This window comes from Anopheles darlingi, chromosome 2 (assembly GCF_943734745.1).
Source record: "Anopheles darlingi chromosome 2, idAnoDarlMG_H_01, whole genome shotgun sequence".
NCBI lineage: Eukaryota > Metazoa > Arthropoda > Insecta > Diptera > Culicidae > Anopheles > Anopheles darlingi.
The window spans coordinates 49,809,403-49,826,733 of record NC_064874.1 but is presented as its reverse complement, the minus strand read 5'-3'; the positions used below and the strand labels follow the sequence as shown (position 1 = coordinate 49,826,733).

Genomic DNA, 17,331 nt, shown 5'->3' with positions numbered 1-17,331 from the left:
CCTTAACCTTGGTTCGTCCTTACAAATCTGTTACCATACCCCGCCCTGCGTATGCATACCGCGCAACAGGAGGGGGACCGTAACTGCGAAATGGAATCCTCCTTCTCCGAGGAGGTTCCGAGAACTTGCGTAGCGATTCGTTTCAATTAACTGGCCTAATGTCGAAGCTCTCGAAGTTCAGAGAAGGGTGGGCTGGAAGTCAAAAACCCTGGTGCGCTGTCAAACGGAACAACACTGGCCGGCCGGCCCACGCAGATGTCGAGGAAGAGTCCCCGGGAGAACGCCGACCACCGGGCAAATACAAAAAAAAAAACCAGTTGCTACTGGAGTGTGCCTCGTAAACCAAATGGCGACGCACAGGATAGCATAACTGGTGATTTATTTCGATTCCGGATTTTGGCGGTTTGCTCGCCTGTTTGACCACTTTTACGTGGATTTTTCGTTACGCCGTCGTCGTTGTCGTCGTCGTATTGATCTTACTGGACTCACGTGGCGTGTTGTTACTGTGGGGTTGTTTGGAGGCTTGATCTTTCTTCATCGTTGTGTTGTGTTGATGATGGTGTTATTCATGTGGGAGGGAATCTTATAGCTCAGGGGAGATGCGGCTTGAGGGTAGAATGAAGATGGTTAACTTTCGAAGGAGTTTTGTTTTGCGTATTGGTTCACCTTTTCGGGGTTTTTTTTCTCTCCAATCCATGGAATACGTAAGCTCATGGGAACCGAAAGGAACGACGACTGATAGCACCAGCCAGCCACCAATAAAACAGGTTTAATTTGATTGGGTCTCACACAGATTTTTGGCTGAATTCCTTGAAATTGTGGTGTGGTAGTTCGTTAAGAATGGTTCCGATGGCGGCTCTTCGTTGACCCACACGAGACGAGAATCAAAGGGGCGCGAAGAGACGATACTTAAACTCGATATATTGCGATAACAAAAGCCCATTTATTTGATCAGCAATCCCCTCCGCTGCCTTATGATACTTCGGACGCGCGTTGCATCAGCAGACGCCGAAGAGATGGGCTGTTTTGAATACGCACCGGGAGCTTAACGATTTCACGACGGTATTCCCTGCTGGAATTGTTATCAAATGTTAGGCCAAAGATGTTGTTGCATCTTTACACGACAGATGTTCCATTAAAGCTGCTCCATCATCCGAAGAGAGTGCTCGCGGGGGTTTTTCAGCTTTTGGGCAGCCCAGTAACCAGTAATTTCATCTTTTTGTTATTGAGCATCATAAATTGCGCGACGTTATTAATGTTCACTCCAACACAGTGTACAATTTGTGCGATATAATAAACCTCATCATTATCCCTAGCGCTAATGATTTACAATTATCCGTTTCGCAGCGCACAATGCATGTTAAAGTAATGGAGAAGAGATTATAGCATGGCTTTTTTTGTTGTGCATGCCGTGCGCTCCGTTCCCTTAATGCAGGTTAATGCAACTCCCTTCAGACAGGCTGCAGCAGGTATGCAAAAACACACGACGACGGAGCATTGCCCATTGTATGCCAATTAGACACGATTTAATGCTGTCCACCACTACCCCACTGTGGACACTGTTCCGAGTGTGGGGCTTTCTATCGCTCGAATCTGTCACGAAAATCACGCGAGAGAACTCGCGAGGACATCGATCGGTCCCGGTTGGTCGACTTTTTGCTTCGCTCACTCCATCAGCTTCCTCAATTCCAATTCTTTTTTACAACACAATGTCCAGCAGCTGAACAGCGTGGAGTGAGTTGACAATGAAAGTATGTCTGAAAGGAAAAGTGTTGTGTGGCGAGGTGGGCGGACACTACTACTGGTGGCCGCATTTGCATTTGATACACAGTTGGTGTACAGTTGACCCAAAGAACCAGCAGTTCTGGGCTGGAAGTTCTGGTGGGCCCCACGTGGAAAAGGGCGTGCCGTCCGGTTTGTCCAGCTCTCTCGGCCAGTCAGTCCACAGCCCTACTATAGACCTGATCTGAAAGTAATAAATTAAACACCGGGATCAACATTAACTGGAAATGAGCTGGTGGTTGGCTGAGAAAAGAAGGGGTGTCGACGTGATAAATGGTACGCGCGGGGCGACAGGGTCGGTCAGAGCCGGGTCGTATCCGGTTCTGCATTCCGTACCTCAACCCTCGGTGGTGGTGGTGGTGCTGGTTAACGAGTGCACGGGCGCCCTTGCTCGAGGCTGTGAAGGCCGCGAACTATCGATAGATGATTTCATCGTGTGGTGGTGGTGGATAAGGTTACAATTGTCATTTATGGTTGCTTTCTCGTGACTCACATCTCGCTGATCCCCTCTGATGCCAAGGCCTAGCGGCTGGTGGTTTTGATGGCGTGCACCATCGTGTTCTTAACTACACTTCTTAGTAAGTACTGCTAAACACCTAATCAGGGTTTTGCTAGTTGCGCCGGATTGCCGGCCCTGTGTTTATTTGCTACCCCAGGTAAACAATAATATTTGCGTTGTGAACTCTGTTGTGTTGACGGCTGTAGGCGGCTTGTTCTGCGTCAGGTGTGGCGCACTGCTGCGATGATGTGTGCAATGGATTTGTTTCTCTATTATCTCGCGCCCAACTCATCGCCGCCACCGGATCCGGAACAACAAACTGCGCGTGCCTTATGAGCTGAGCGAGCGAGAGGGGTCACCGGTCAGCAGTTGATGCAATAAATTGACGCAGCAAGCCGCCCCGCTCTACACTATTCCTGTGGCCAAGCTGTGCACCTGCAATCGGCAAGGTAGCTCTTTGTGGCTTGGCGATGTTGTATGGAGTGGGAGCGCTAGCTACTGGCGGAGTGATTCCTTCCGGTGGTGCCACTTTGCGCGAAGAAAGCATCATCCAGCATCCGGGGACACGATCGCGCGCGGTGTAGGTTATGGTCAGAACAGCTGTGAGGGTCCCGTTCCGAGCCGTTGGCCGTTTCTAGGCCAATGTGTCGCCGCCCTGACAGGAAGAGACGCGAAGAGAGAGAGAGTTTTAAATTTAGAAATCAGTGCGGCCAAGGATACGCCGTGCTCTACTGGATGGCCTTCGCGCATAGCAGCCGCCAGCATGCTCTTTCGGAAGATTGTTTTTCCTGGTTTTCCGAGAATCCTCGTCGTCGTCGTCGTCGTCGTCGGTGTCATCGTTGTCAACCGGGTGATGGATGTGCTGTTGTGTGCCTTCCGTCGACGATTCCGGCGACGATTCATTTCCAGTACACCGTAAAAACCATCGAAGGGAGATTTTTCGTGGAAAAATGGCCGAGAATTTTCATCGATATTATTACCCATCCGCCAGGTCATATGTACTGGAATGTGGAACACCATATGCATACGAGATACGCTTTGCTTCCTGTCATCAAAGATCGTATAAAGGGGAGGATCTTCTGGGGATTTGAAAATTGCAGGAGCGTGGCAAATTCATGTCGTTACGGCCCAGGGCAATGGAATTCGACAGAATCCATGGCATGTCGCCGTTCGGCGTTGAGTGCAATCGCTTGCTGCATCATCGGCCGATCATTTGCTGCCAATGTGGGATGATTCATTTGGATAAACATTTGCAGCTGCTGCTGCTACACCTATAGTAATTTGCTACCCCATTCCCAGTTTCGTTATGGCCAATTGCCAGGTAATAACGAGCGTAAAACATGATGTGTTATCATCATACCAGTTCGTAATACTCTCGTGACTTCTGGATCATTTTTTTGTTATCAGCAGAAGGTAAAGCATGGCACGCGTGCCAACATCCAATAAACGCATAAACATTCAGATTAGCAATCTGCGTAATCAAACGGATAGGGGCCTTTCTAAGAATTAATGACATTGTTTTTGTGAAGACTAGCAGAGGTTGTCCGCGGTTATCTAGGGACGTGCGACCGACCAACGTTAGGCACGTGAATAGAAATGCGAAATACATCGCGCCCAATGCTATGCTTGAAATGTTTTGAAGCGCAGCAGGAAATTATTGCGCACCGCACACCATGGCACCGTTGCGCGCATTATCGCCACAATTACCAGGTATTATGGTTTGTCATCATTCGTCGAGTGGCCCAATTTCGGTTTCCGTTCCGGAAGAACCCTCCCCCCCCCCCCCCAACATTCTGTCTTTGCTAACGACGTAATTTGGAGAGCCATGTCATAGGCCTCATTAAGAAAGGGGTTGCAAATGCGTTGCGTTAAACACCTTATCGTAATTTATGATGCCATGAGATTGTCATGAGACACACGCGGTGCATCCTGTAGATTCGGTAGCATTTTGGAATGGAAAGCTCCTCACATGTAATCAATGCAGAAGATGATTTAGTGATTAGTGATGATTTTTATTTCTATGTTTGTTGTTAATGCAGTGATCGTGACATTTGTTCGTCATGAATTTGTCACAAAAGTGCATCTTGCAATTAGCGTCCGAGTCAAAAAAAAAATGATGCTCCGGAAAGTGCACCAGGTGGTCATAAGATGGCGATAAGATATGTCCATGACTCTCTCTTTCTCTCTGCACATGATTCATACGCACTCTCTAGGAACAAGACGGAGGCGTTGCATATATATATATTCCGGCAATAGCGTCAGTTTAATGACCTTGCCAAGGTAAATACGTTTACAGATTAACAGACAGAGCTACTGACGTTTTGATGCAATTTGTGTTTCCACTCAAGATAACATGTTTTAATAAAAGCGCCTAATCCTCAAATGTTTGAACGATACATTGTTCCAGGTGTGCCTGATCTTTTTTTAAAGTATATTTGACTGGGGCCATCGCTCTATGTACATTAGGCTACTCGCCAGCATCGTACCGGTACGAATGACTGTCAAAATGGCTCACCACGCTCTGATATTCGATACTCGTATTTAACGCTAGCTACCTTCTTTGTATGAAGATCAACCTGGGGGCAATTGGGTCTTGTCGAATTATTTGCGTTAGAGCGAAGGTCTTCCGATCAGGCTGTTACTGAGCCTGCTAGTTGCTGTGGATGCGCGGCTAGCCTTATCGGAACTACGACACTGGGAGATGATGGGAACGATCCTTATTTTACCAAAGGCTCAGGAGAAATTTACGCGCGGCAGGTACTCTTTGATCCCTTCAACTGATCCACGGCCCTCCAACTGATCGCCTTGTAGCCTTCGCTTCCTTCAGTTCATAATAATACATCTTTAGGAATCAATGCCGTTTGCGCAAAATGCTAGTATAATTTATGTAGCTTTTATAAAAATAAGCCAATACAGTTTTATGAACAATTATAAAAAAACAAATTTTACGTTTGTAATTAAGTAAAAAATGAACATTTTAAAACAGATATTACCGCTAATCATCAATCCATAGTCTATAAACGAATATCAGCTATGATAAGATTTTTAAGTATTATTTCAATTATGGAATTGTTTTATATTTTTTTCTTTCATCTGTTTTCTAAATACAACACATTTGAACATTTGGAGTATGATATTACTTTTTGAAATTATAGCTTCAATTCCTAGCAATTCTATTATCTAGATTTGCTGCACTAGACGACCGGCAAAGGCCCCTTTTTTGTCTGTCTGATTAGCGTCTTCGCGGTGCACCGCACGCAAAACCACCATCGAACCGATCCTCGATGTGGTGGAGGCTTGCGCAGGAAATCATTCAACAAATAATCGCGCTTCCACGTCACCGATAACGATACACCGGCCAGGCGTGTGTTGCCGTCGCCTTCGCGCCATCGAGGTTGTCGAGCAACTCATTCATTCATCGAATCTTTGTGAGTGAGTGACGGAAGCCGCCGTCGCCGCTGCCGCTCGAGCAGTCTGTCTGCCACGTTCGATGCCGCTGCCGTCGTCGCTTCGTTTTATGACGGACCGTGCATTCCACGGTGGTGGTACTGCCCTCCGTCTCCGTCGGTGACGCACGAGTACCGCACGTGATCTTGCAGAACATAGTAGCGTCTCCTCTTGGACATGGTGACGACCACACAAACTTACGACACCGCTCCTCATGATCGCACTTGATCGACGAACCGGACCTGATCGAGAGTCAGGTGGTGGTACCAGTCGTTCATCAGCATCGGAAACGGAATCGATTGTCGATCGTAGTGTGACGACGGTGGAGAGGAGGTGTAGTTATCGCTGACGATCTTCTGGCAGCACCATCTCTGGTGGAGGGGGGAAGCTGGTTGGTACTTTTTTTTGCGAACGTGGCCAACACCATTTCACCTGGCCTGGTGTGCGCGGAGAGTGGTCTGCGTTGACCGGTCGTCGCCAGTAGTTGTCCGGTGTGGTATTGATGCGAATCGCATCGCAAATCGCTTGGGATCGGGTTCGGCCAACTGGAACCAATATATGTGCATCCGGACAATCCGACAGATCCGAGGTGATGGGATGGATGTAGTGGTGACTGGATCGTGGATCGTTGCAGAGGCCAGAGCTCGCAGTCAGAGCCGTTCGCGCGTACGTCACGCGCGAATGGCGGAGGATAAGAAGGTCGTGGATCCATCCCCCTCTTCTGCTTCTCACCGTAATATGCTTCACGCACATGCCGTTCTGTAGGGGCTTCCAATTCCACGTTTTGCGGTGAATGACAGTTGTGCGATGAGATGGTGCGGTGGGCTTGGTGGTGGTATCGGTGCTCCTCTCACTTACCACCACCCCACCCGATGGTAATGATGAAACCCACTCGCTACTCGCTGCGATGCCTAGTGCTGTCGTTTCCCCTTCTCCGGGTTTTTTTTTGTTGAAACTCTGTGATAAGAGTTTTGTGTGCCAGTCTGCGTAGCCGGCATAGCGCGTTCGCTCGGTCTCATACCTCTCAGCACACTGCGTCTACCGTCGCGACGCCACTGCGACAAGAAAATCGAGAAAAAAAGTAAACACCACCACCGAACCCATGGCGCGGTCGGTCGTCCACCGCAGTTACTAACCGGGGAAGGGTGTGATCAAGGAAGGCTTCTAAGAGGGAAGGAGAGTTGCACGGGTTGGAAGGGAAGTTGAAAACGAGCTGGAAAGAGCGATAAACGCGCGTGCTGCTATCGCCGCTAAAGGCTTCTTGCGCTTAGTTGGCGCATTTTTCGAAAATGTTGTGAAACGTCTTGACCAAACTGTCGCCACGACGACGACAGCGACGGCGACGACGACTACTACGATTACTGCTGCTTCTACTACCACCAGCACCAGCACCGTCATGATGTGGATGAGCTGAGCTGAGAGAAAAGCGCCGATTTAAGCAGAAAGCACACCATTGCCAGAGCGCCAACCGCGCGAAGTGGCCAGGTCGTGTCTCCAGTCCAAGCGGTGCTGCCTGCCGTTATGACGATATTGGAATTCCCTTCTGTGCGCGGGGACTGGTTTCTGCGGAGTCGGCATGCTTGGCCCAGGATGATCAGTACGGGAACGGGTTTTTCTTTATTTTGTTGCTTACCCCCTCTCTCCGGGGCCTACACACAGCTGCGAATGGCTCTGCTGGTACGTTCTCGCACTTTTGAATGCTTTCTTTAAAAACAATTTTGACATGCAACCGATGCCTATGGATGCGCGAGTGGTGCCCGCTCTCTGTTAGAACACTTGAAAGTAACCATCATTCCAAAGGTCAACCGGACGAAGGTCTGGCTGGCGATGAGTGGTTTTGCGGACAACGGTCCGTTCGTCACGTTATCACAATGTTCCGTGTCATCGAATCTTTCACTCGATTCCCCCCGAATGATTGGGTAGTGGTTGCGCACCGCATGTTTGTCGATTGATGTTGATAACAACAAACGGTTGTGTCACTCACATCATACCCTCATTACCCGGATTTGTGATGAATCACGATGAGGTCCCACAATCTACGGTGACAAACTTACGGGGCGTCGTGAGTGTAACGAGGGCGTGCACGTGCTCTGTTACTTCAGTAGTGAGCCCACGTGCAGAGGCACGAAACTCGCCGAAGGTAAAAAAAAACCGCTGAAGAGCGCATCGCGCGCATCTTGTGGCAAGGGGATTAGCCTTATTAATTTTATGTCGTGAAGTGGAAGCAGCAGCAGCTTAGCGGCCATTGACAGCTGTCACTGAGCACCACCAGCAGCTCAACTCGACTCAATTCACGATTAATTAGTGGGACACTGATTAGGGGGGGGCCCACTTCTCGTACGCCTCGCTCGCCTCGATTGATCGATCGATCAGCGAACGTCGATCGCGTGTGCAATTTGGCGATCTCACGCGCGCGATCTCGTTCGATAGACGATGACCGATGATGAACGATGAGGCGCGCGCATCTCTCGTTGCTGAATGTGGATTGTTGACGAATCATATTTATAGCAACTAACCCAGCACGGCCCACCTCTTCCCCCTTTCTCATCATGTTCCGGCCGGTGCCAAGCGCGAAACGTGACCACGAGATGCCACGCTGATCGATATTGAACTCGATCGAAGCTGGGAACGAAGTGCCGACGGCCATTATTTAGCGCGGGATTCACGCCACGGCCTTGTTTCAGCTTCATCTTCTTGTTAGCGTATCGATGTGTTCGTGGGTGATCGTGCGTTAAAAAGTAACAAACTCTCCAGTGTGAATCCACAGCAGATGATCGAGAAGGGAGGCAGGGATGTTAGAACAATCATGTTAATGAGTCGCTGATTAACTTAGTTTTCCTTCGTCATCAATCTGTACTACGATGCCGCGGGGTGGCGTTAGCAACAGTAAAACCATTTACACTCTGCTACTAGGTCCCGGTGGTGGTGGTGGTTGTGATGGGCTCTCTGGTGCTTTGCTTGATCGCGATCGTCGGTCGCGCTCGATCGATCGACCGTTTAGGGCCGCTTTATTGGCACAATTCATTTGCAACCGTTTTAGTTCGCGTCCGTCCGTCCGTCCGCTGTTAACAGCCACGGTAATGGATGTCAATTGATGATGGGGTGGTGGTTCGACACGCGGCATTTTTGCAGAGATTGTAGCACCCCCCCGCTCGGGTTCAAGGCGCCATCACCACCAACGGAACGAACCGTGAATTGGTTTGGTACAGGAAGCCGATAGCCGATTGCCAATTTTTATCGGAATCATATACAACTTCATTCTACTTGACGCAAAACCGAGTGGCGCAGAGTGTAACACGTGGATAACAGTTTGATTTAATTGTCTGATTACAAAGGAAGGGGCACAGCAGCAGCAGCAGCAGCAGTTAACAATGCACACACGTGCCTTGTTGCCGGTGAATTGTTTGTCATATTCTGTTTTAACAAACAAGTTAACCGATTGTTTCAATTAGAGATTTCGCTTCGTCATGATCATCATGTTCAGGCATTAGTCTCCTCTGTGCTGCTGCTGCTGCTGCTGCTATTTGTGGCTGATGAATCCGTTTGTAGCCTCTGTACGCCATCATTCCGCGTCTAACAGAGAGTGTGCGCGCGTCTCGACAGACTGGCTTTTCTCGTCCAGATCACTGACACCGCTGTTTCCACTACTGTTTGTTTCATTGCTGATGATTCATGGCCTTAGACTGTTCCTCCTGCTCGTTACGAATGGTGGACCACCATCATAGCTCGAAGAGCAAAGAGACGAGGAGCTCTGCGCTCTACCTCTTCTCGCCGTGACGCGTTTGTTTGGAGGTGGTGCTGCGACAACACACAGCGCGACGCGAATGGAAGACCAACCAGTACGCATGCGATGAGCACGTGAGTCCGAGCCACCACAACTCACGCGCGCTTCCAGTGATTATCAACTTCCGATCCCTGGTGGTGGTACTCGCGGTTGATGTCATCTCTTCGCCGGTGTACCGGCGGCTGATGAAACATGCTCACTCGAGAGCAGCATCATCATGGGGCTTAGATCCCAGGATCGTTTCTTTATTGTGGTGCCGGCCTATTATAGTCAGTCAGACTATAATACGTGGTGCGTGAAGCTCTGGATCTGGAATTCTGAGAATTTCGTTGGCCAGGTAATGCTGGATTTTGCGCTCCGTTCCTCGCTGCTGGTCGTCGCGCCGCGCCGCGTCTGTTGGTCGTCGTTACAAACTCCCTGGTCGGCGGTCGATGCATGTTTGTGTGTTTCGCCTCGTCGTGCCATTCGCCGAGGTCTTAATGTCTGTTTTTTTTGCCATCTTTCCGTCTCCGGCTCTCTCCTTGTACCGTACTTTTGCAACCCCCCGCCGTCGTTTCCTCTACCATCTCCGTCGTCATCGTTGTCGCGGTCCACCGAACGCACTGAAACGGCGCTGAAAATGCGAGCATATGCGATTGCGCTGCGCGCTGATCAGCTTACGTTGTTGTTCTTGTTGTTGTTGTTGTTGGTGGGGGTCTAACGGCGCCACACCAACACGCAAACCGGCACCAGTGTCTCGAGCTCACAAACACAGCGTTCGCTCGGTTCGCGAAAGGGGAGCCGCGTGCGCCGCAAAAGGAGAGCCGCGTGCGCGATCAACCTCGTGGTGTGTGGTGCGGAGCAGCAGCAGCTGCCGCTGAGGAGAGGAGATATTCGAGCAGATTCTTAAATAAAACCTAAAATACACTGCTCGAATCAGTTCAGTTTACCGCAGCGGTGCACATTGATTAGATCGACGACAACGGCGACGACGCAGACGTCGACGTGTCTCACATTTTTTGCAATCCCGACAGATTGCTCCCCGGTAATACTACTGCAGTGTCGCCATTAACCCTCAGTGTAGCGCTCAGTGTTTCGTCTGATCGGCCTGATCATCATTCATAGTACAGTATTCGCGATCTTCGACTGCCTCCGTTCATTACACGGAGTCTCGTGGCATCTTGGAGAGATCCATTGGCGATCGGCAGTAGCTCAAGCAGCAGCAGCAGCAGCTAGCAATCGAGTAAGTGTTGTTTTGCTTCGTGTCTAGTCTAGCAGTAGCTGCGCACCGGAAGGAAAGGAAGGAAGTGCAAAAGGGGGATGATACCACTAACCACCACCACGTGTCGAGGCCATTGACAGTTAATTGTGTAAGAGAGTGCTTGCGTGTTTCGCGTTCGCAGCGAAAAGGTGCGCATCGGACGTCCCCAAGACGGCTCAGACGGTGGGGTGGTGGCCACAGGCCACAGTCAGTCTCACCTCGAATGACGGGGGGCACTATCGCGAGACAAAAATACGCATGACCACCACAGCAGCAGCAGCAGCGGCGGCACCTATGCTGGGCGCACGTGGTTTTAACGTGCTGCCGATAGCCGGTAGCGACGGCGGCGACGGCGGCGACGATCGCGCCTGGTTTCGTGCACGATCGTGCGCGCGCCGGCTAGAGAAGACGACGCCTCTGTGCCCGTCGAATGCCGGCAACATGCGTCTGAAGCGTGCGATCGTGCGGAGGGCTCTCTCGCTCTCTCGCTAGTCTCGTGTCCTAGGGGGTGATCCTCAAAAAAAAAAAAAACGTCATACCGCAACGGTGGCTTCCGGTGGCGTTGAATATGTGATTTCCTCTTGCACTCTTGATATTATGCAAACGTGTGTGTGGTCGTCTGATTAACTTCGGTGGTGCCAATCGACAAAGTGGAAAACCATAAAATAACCTCCCCGTCTTCTGCCCCTCATCGGTGCGCTTATCATGCGCCGGAAAGTACGGGAACAACAATCGCCCTTGCGCGGAGAGACACTCGCGTGGACTCGTGGTACGTTTCGCAAATCGCCTAAAGCAGCAGCCGAAGCATCGAAGCGGAACGGCGCAGCGGAATCCCGCCAAATCATCACATCTCGTGACAATGGGCACGTTGTTGCGTTTGACGTCGGTCGGTCGGTGGTGGTCGCGATTACACGGTCGCAAGAAAACCACCCTGCGAATCCCCGAACGCGGGAGCATCAGCATTATAATCGAGAGCTGGCTATTGTGGAATTCATGATGTGATTTGTGATTGCTATTCTATTTTCGGAACCTATTATCATGTTGCTTCCGTTCTCCGGTAATGGCGATCCTGTGGTGTTATTATTGTTGCCATATACGATCACTCCGAGCGTGTATATTAATCAATTTTGAGCGATTTTTATTGACGCTTGTCTTTTGATATAGGCGGAACATGAAGAATTCTGTTTTCGGATTGCCTAGGAACAAACTTTGTTCCGGATCTGCTGCTTCTAGCTATTTTGATGGTTTCCAAGGCTGTTTCTGATCACTTTGGAATAAGGATCTTACTAACTTATAATTTTTTTTTTCGTTATGATCGAACGAGTTTGTGAGCTAATCGTGAAAGACATTACGGGCTGGATCGCCCGCTTTCATTCGGTCTCGTGACTGGCTTGTCTTATCCTGCAAACGCCTACAATATAGATGGCAACTCCATAAATTCGAGGGCCTAGTGATCACACGATCACAATGTATCATCACGTCAATAGGGTAGTGCTGCTGGTGTGCTCGATGACGCAAAGTGCTTCAATTAGCACCGAACGGCCACTCCTTTGGTGCACAGAGCAATTAAATTTGAACCCAAGAATAATATACGACCCGCACTCCCTCCCTACGGATAGCGAGCAGCACGCTCGATTCGGTTTTTACTACAACCAACGTCACTTTGCGTTCATCAATCACGCGAATGTCGCGTGAATTGCTTGCGCTTTCCCGTATTCCCGAAAAGAAGGAAACCAAAGAGCGCGCACAGCCGGCCACCCACAGCCGGTTAATCAAGAGTGGATGGGCTGAACGCTTGACACACCACAAGAGTGTAGAGAAAACACTTTCGCAATGCGCAATTGGGTTGCGATCGTGCTGTGGGAGGCTCGTGTGAATTGAAGCTTCATCATTCTGTCGCTTCTGCATGCCACGATCATGTGCGATCATTTCTTATTCGATTCCGGACGACAAACGAGATGAGAATCAGTACGATCGCTGCTGCTGCTGCTGCTGTCCTTGAATCGCCGTTTCGCGCCGCAAGCACCCGGGGTCTTGAGGGGTAGACGGGACCATAAATCTTTCATTGGTACCGGGGCTATTATAATCACGAATTTTGCACCGATTAGCGATAACAGCACACAAGTAGGACGTCGTAGTCACCGCCATCGTCATCATCATCATCATCATCTGACGCAATTTCAGAGTCCGTTCTCCAATACGGGCATGATGGTGAAATCTATTCATAGGTCGATGCGGATCAATGCCTGCCTATCAATGTTTGTAACCTTTGACATGGCGCAAAAAAACGGGATCCGTTTCTGGTGTTTCACGGAACAGCAGCCCCTTCCCCCCACAACACAGACAACATGCCACCGTGCCTACCGTACGTGCCCGTAGCACTCGATCGATAACCTTGAATGTATCACAGGTAGAATGTGGTCCCTCCGGGCGACCGGACCACGCTGCAGCGATCGGCGAGCACCCGCGCCCACCCATTGGCCTCTAATCAATTTCTTCCTCCCGCACGATTGAAGGGTCTCCGCCCAGAACGGGGGGGGTGCTGCTGCTGGCCAAATGGTTCTGGTTCTGCTGGTGGAAAACCTGTTCGAGTTCTGCGCGGCCACTGGGATGTTGACCGGTTGGCTGGAATCTGGTCTTGATCTTGGCTTGATTTGCATTACTCGACCACATTACTCTGGCGTTGGCGATGGCGGTGCCCTTTGTCACCATCGGCCGACGCCTTCATCGTCGCCGCCGTTGTAGCAAAGGCGAAAAGTTGCTCCAAATCACGACAATACTGCAATACTGCAGGAAATCAATGGTACACGTAAACAAGCGGTATGTAAAGCTGCAAGTCAGTAGTCGTCGCACTGCTTGTGCATAGCATGTATCCGTCATCGACCACTCCTCAAAAAAGGCGCGCAGTACCACCCAACGCTGTCTCCGATAGATAGCACGAGCACGAAATAGCGTTGAAGGGGGCTGATTGGTGGACCCAACCCTCGGGATGGAGGGAGCCCTTGCTGACCGATATCGATGAATCAAGCAGATAGTGGTGCGCACGCCGCTGCTGCTGCTGCTGCTGCAACGCGAACGGTGCTCGGTCATGCTTCCCTCGGTCCTAGTCACTTTACGCCAAGCGATTCCGTAATGACGTTTCCTCGATACGGCCTCGATCGGTTTTCTCGATGTTTCATTTATCTCGCGACGGCCAAGTGATATCAGACCAGTCCGTGCCCTTTTTCCCGTAGTAGCGATAACAACAACGCGGGGCCACCGAAAAAAAAAAACGTGCTGCGCGAATCGTGATAGATGATAGAGGGCCTCCGGTGTGCGTGCCATGTGGTGGTCGTCGTCGGTCAAACAGCTTGTAATTGGGTTTCTCGGTGATCGTGGCGGGGTGGTATCGGGAGCCTAGCCTCGCGGACGTTGGTCTTAGGTATGGTTTGGCGCTCGGCACTCCTTCTATTCCATCGTCCCGACTAGATTGACGTATCATGTTCTCCACGTCCGCGACACGGGGACCACCGGGATGTTAGTCATATTGGCACTAATTACTACCAAGATGTCCATCATCTATCTTGTCGTCGTCGCAATCCGTCACCGCGCATCGCGGGGGGCGCGCACCACGTTTAACGATAGATACTCCCAGCAATATCGGAATGAAATGGGCTGTGACATTTTATCAGATTAGAGGAAGACGAAGACGTGGGAACAGAGAGATCCGGCGTGATGATTAGCGTAGCGCAATCTCAGCTTAGCCTGCAGAAGACAGAAAACAAAGTTTTTGTTGTTGTTGATTCCATCGCAGCATATGACATCATGATGATCATGATCTCTCCCCGGTGGTGTGGTGGTTCCCCGGCCGGCATCATCTTTCGAGAAGAAAGGGGATCGCTGTGGGCGTGAGTATTGGAATTGGAATTTCGCAATCGAGCTCTTGTCCTTGACCCCTCTCCGTCGTGTGTGTGTGTGCCGCTTCTCAAATTGCGTCCAATTTGGCGATCCTCACCACCAATCGAGGATCGTATGTAAACGAGTAAAAGGGAAGGCGGTCAGAACCTACTTCTCTGAACTCCGTTCGATGCGGCATTGGGTAGAGGAGGATCCTTCGTAACCGGAGAGAACCACCCGCGCGTAACCGGAAGCACTTGACGTCATCCCCGTCCAAAAATAAAAGTAAAATTTCCCACTACCACTTCGCCTCCATCTCTCGCGCTCTCTGTCTCGGTCATGGACATGATCCGTCGCCACCATCGATGCTGCCCACCACCATCCGGCACGGAATTGACAGATGTCCTCTCAGCCAGCAGACAGTCGGCCAAACACACATAGACACACAGAAGCCGGACGGAACGGTCTTTCAGGAGGTCTTCAGGACGTACTCGATGACGGACGACAGCTAGTTCGCGCGACAGCGGGAGGAAGAGGAGAACCGTGTCATGATCAAATCGCGCGCAATTTGTGCGCGAAGCGGCACAAAAAAAAGCTGCATGCACAGAATGTGTGGTGAACGGGGAGCAGCGGGTTGTTGTTTCATTGATTTTTAATATCTGCCACAAAATTATAAGTGGCACAATTGGCAGACGGCGACACCAAACCGCATTTCGCGTGACATGACATCGGACTGTTTGGTGGTAGACCGATTGATACACAGGGACAGGGTATGATAAGAGAGAAGGGGTCGCCGCCGCCGCCGCTGCCGAATAAGTGATGTTGCTTAAAATAGGCAGACGGCCTGCGACGACCTCCTCCTGCCATGCCCCAAACGTTTTGTGTACCTTCTTGCCTACAACAACGAGTCGTCGTCGCGTGGGGAGAGAAAAGTAAGAGTGTCGATGGCATGGCGCATAGTCATTCCTTCGCTCGTGCAGCACTAATGGGGTTGGTTGCCGGTGAGGACACGCCGACGCGGTGGTGATGGTGGACATTTTGTGCTTATTTGCGTGCGATCTGCGAGAGACGATCGCGAATTTGAACCGACACTAGCAGTCGTCGTCGCCGTCAGCAGCAGCAGATCTGTACGGTGATCGATCTCTCTGCTCTCGATTGGCTATGCTTGACGTTCACTTGTGCACACATATATGCGCGTCTCTAGAGCGCGTCCTGCCACTGCCGAGCCGGGTGCGTTGTGTGTGAGAGGACGACAAGGCCAAAGTGCAGATGTGCAGAACGAGAAAGCACCACCCCACGAGGGCAGAAGGAGAAGGGGAGGACCATCTCATACCAACGTGTCTGACAAGATGGATTTGCGGTGGCCACGGAGTGCCAGGGAGAGTACCTGGGAAGACGCGAGAGGAACGATAGCATTTATAAAGACGATCGAGAGATCGAAGATTGGCAATTTCGGCGATCGTGTGTACCACTCACCCCTTTGGGGGGGTTGGAACTAGTAAATGTGGGCAGATCAGAGAAACACCTGGACCGGACGGACGGACGAATGTGGCCAAAAAAGAAGGCGCAGGCAGGAAATGAAAGGGGACTCTCGTGTGGTGGTGTTGTCGTCGTGGTTTGCGCTTGTTGTGCGGAATTTAAAATGAAACAACCCCTTCCCCCGGACCCGGGGACTGTCCGCCAAAGATCGAAAGGAACGCTAAAGCAGCAAAAGCGATGACGACACCAAGAAGAGGAGGCGGAATTGGAGAAGTGGCTTCGATTCGCGTTGAAAATAAACCCCAAAAAGTCGACGACGCTCGTTGTGCTCGTGAAGAGGCGTTTGTGCGCGTCGTGCTTAATAAGAAGAGCAGGAAACGGTTCAAAGAACCTATCCCCCCCTTCGAAATGGGGAGAAGGTTATAAACGCTTAGAACCCCACGATGCGAAACGATGGGCCCCCTGCCGCCACTGCCGCCGTCGCATGAGATCGCGACTCGCGAGGTCTCTCGAGTCGCCTTTTTGTGTGCTGTTTTTTTCCTCGATTTACTTCGGTCTTCGATTTATGTCCGGTGCGATATGAGGCAAAGGGGGAGCAGCGTGTGTACCTCGTGTACATACGCAGCGCAAAACCCGGTGCGCGTGAGAACGACGACACTGTAGTTGACTTCCTTATTGGTGGTAGTCGTCGGTAATCACGTTTTTGGCGAAAGGTAGGTGGTAGTTGGTAGTAGGTGTGTGCTGGTGCACAGAACTGCTTGTGCCGGCGGTTCCCGTGAAAAAATCAGGTCATATATTTATATGTGAAGCGGTTTTGGGATGTGCGTCCGTTTCTCACACCGTCGAGAGTAGTCAGTCGGGTTGTGAATGGTCTTGATCGATGATGGTAGGAGGATATATTCCTCTCACTATTTTTGGTCCCTTCATCATGATGAGAAGACGATGGGCGTGGGGTGTGTGACAGTTATCGGCAATGTTTCTGAGAATTGTTCGTCGGGACAGCTTACGGTGTAGTACATCGTTTAAACAAGTTTGAAGCATAAATAACCTGCAATAAGGTTTATGTGTGCTCGGTTGGTCCCTGCGTCGCGAAAGGGGAAGGCCACAGAAGAGAGGAGAGATAAATGGATGGATGTAACTCAGTTTCCGTGGGTATTGCCGTTTGTTTTGGCAAGGATAAATCAACAACAAACACTAGCGACAATACCAAAGTAGCATAAAACA

General features: G+C 50.6%; 1 protein-coding gene and 1 long non-coding RNA gene across 3 annotated transcripts in view; one reads left to right on the top strand and one right to left on the bottom strand.

The window, feature by feature from the left end:
* Positions 1 to 17,331, top strand: part of LOC125950023 (sodium-dependent phosphate transporter 2) — a 43,905-nt gene that overhangs the window by 17,140 nt on the left and 9,434 nt on the right. Inside the window, exon 1 of one of the 2 annotated variants that reach the window (XM_049677584.1) lies at positions 10,390 to 10,734. The exons of the other annotated variant lie outside the window; for it this stretch is intronic. The gene's annotated coding sequence lies outside the window, so the exon portion shown is untranslated. Of the gene's footprint in view, positions 1 to 10,389; positions 10,735 to 17,331 lie in introns of those variants that run through there. 2 annotated transcript variants of the gene reach the window in all.
* LOC125950068 (uncharacterized) lies at positions 924 to 3,234 on the bottom strand. Its single transcript, XR_007468694.1, has 2 exons — positions 2,119 to 3,234; positions 924 to 1,966 (listed from the first exon to the last, which is right to left on the bottom strand). It is a non-coding gene; the product is annotated as an uncharacterized LOC125950068 (long non-coding RNA).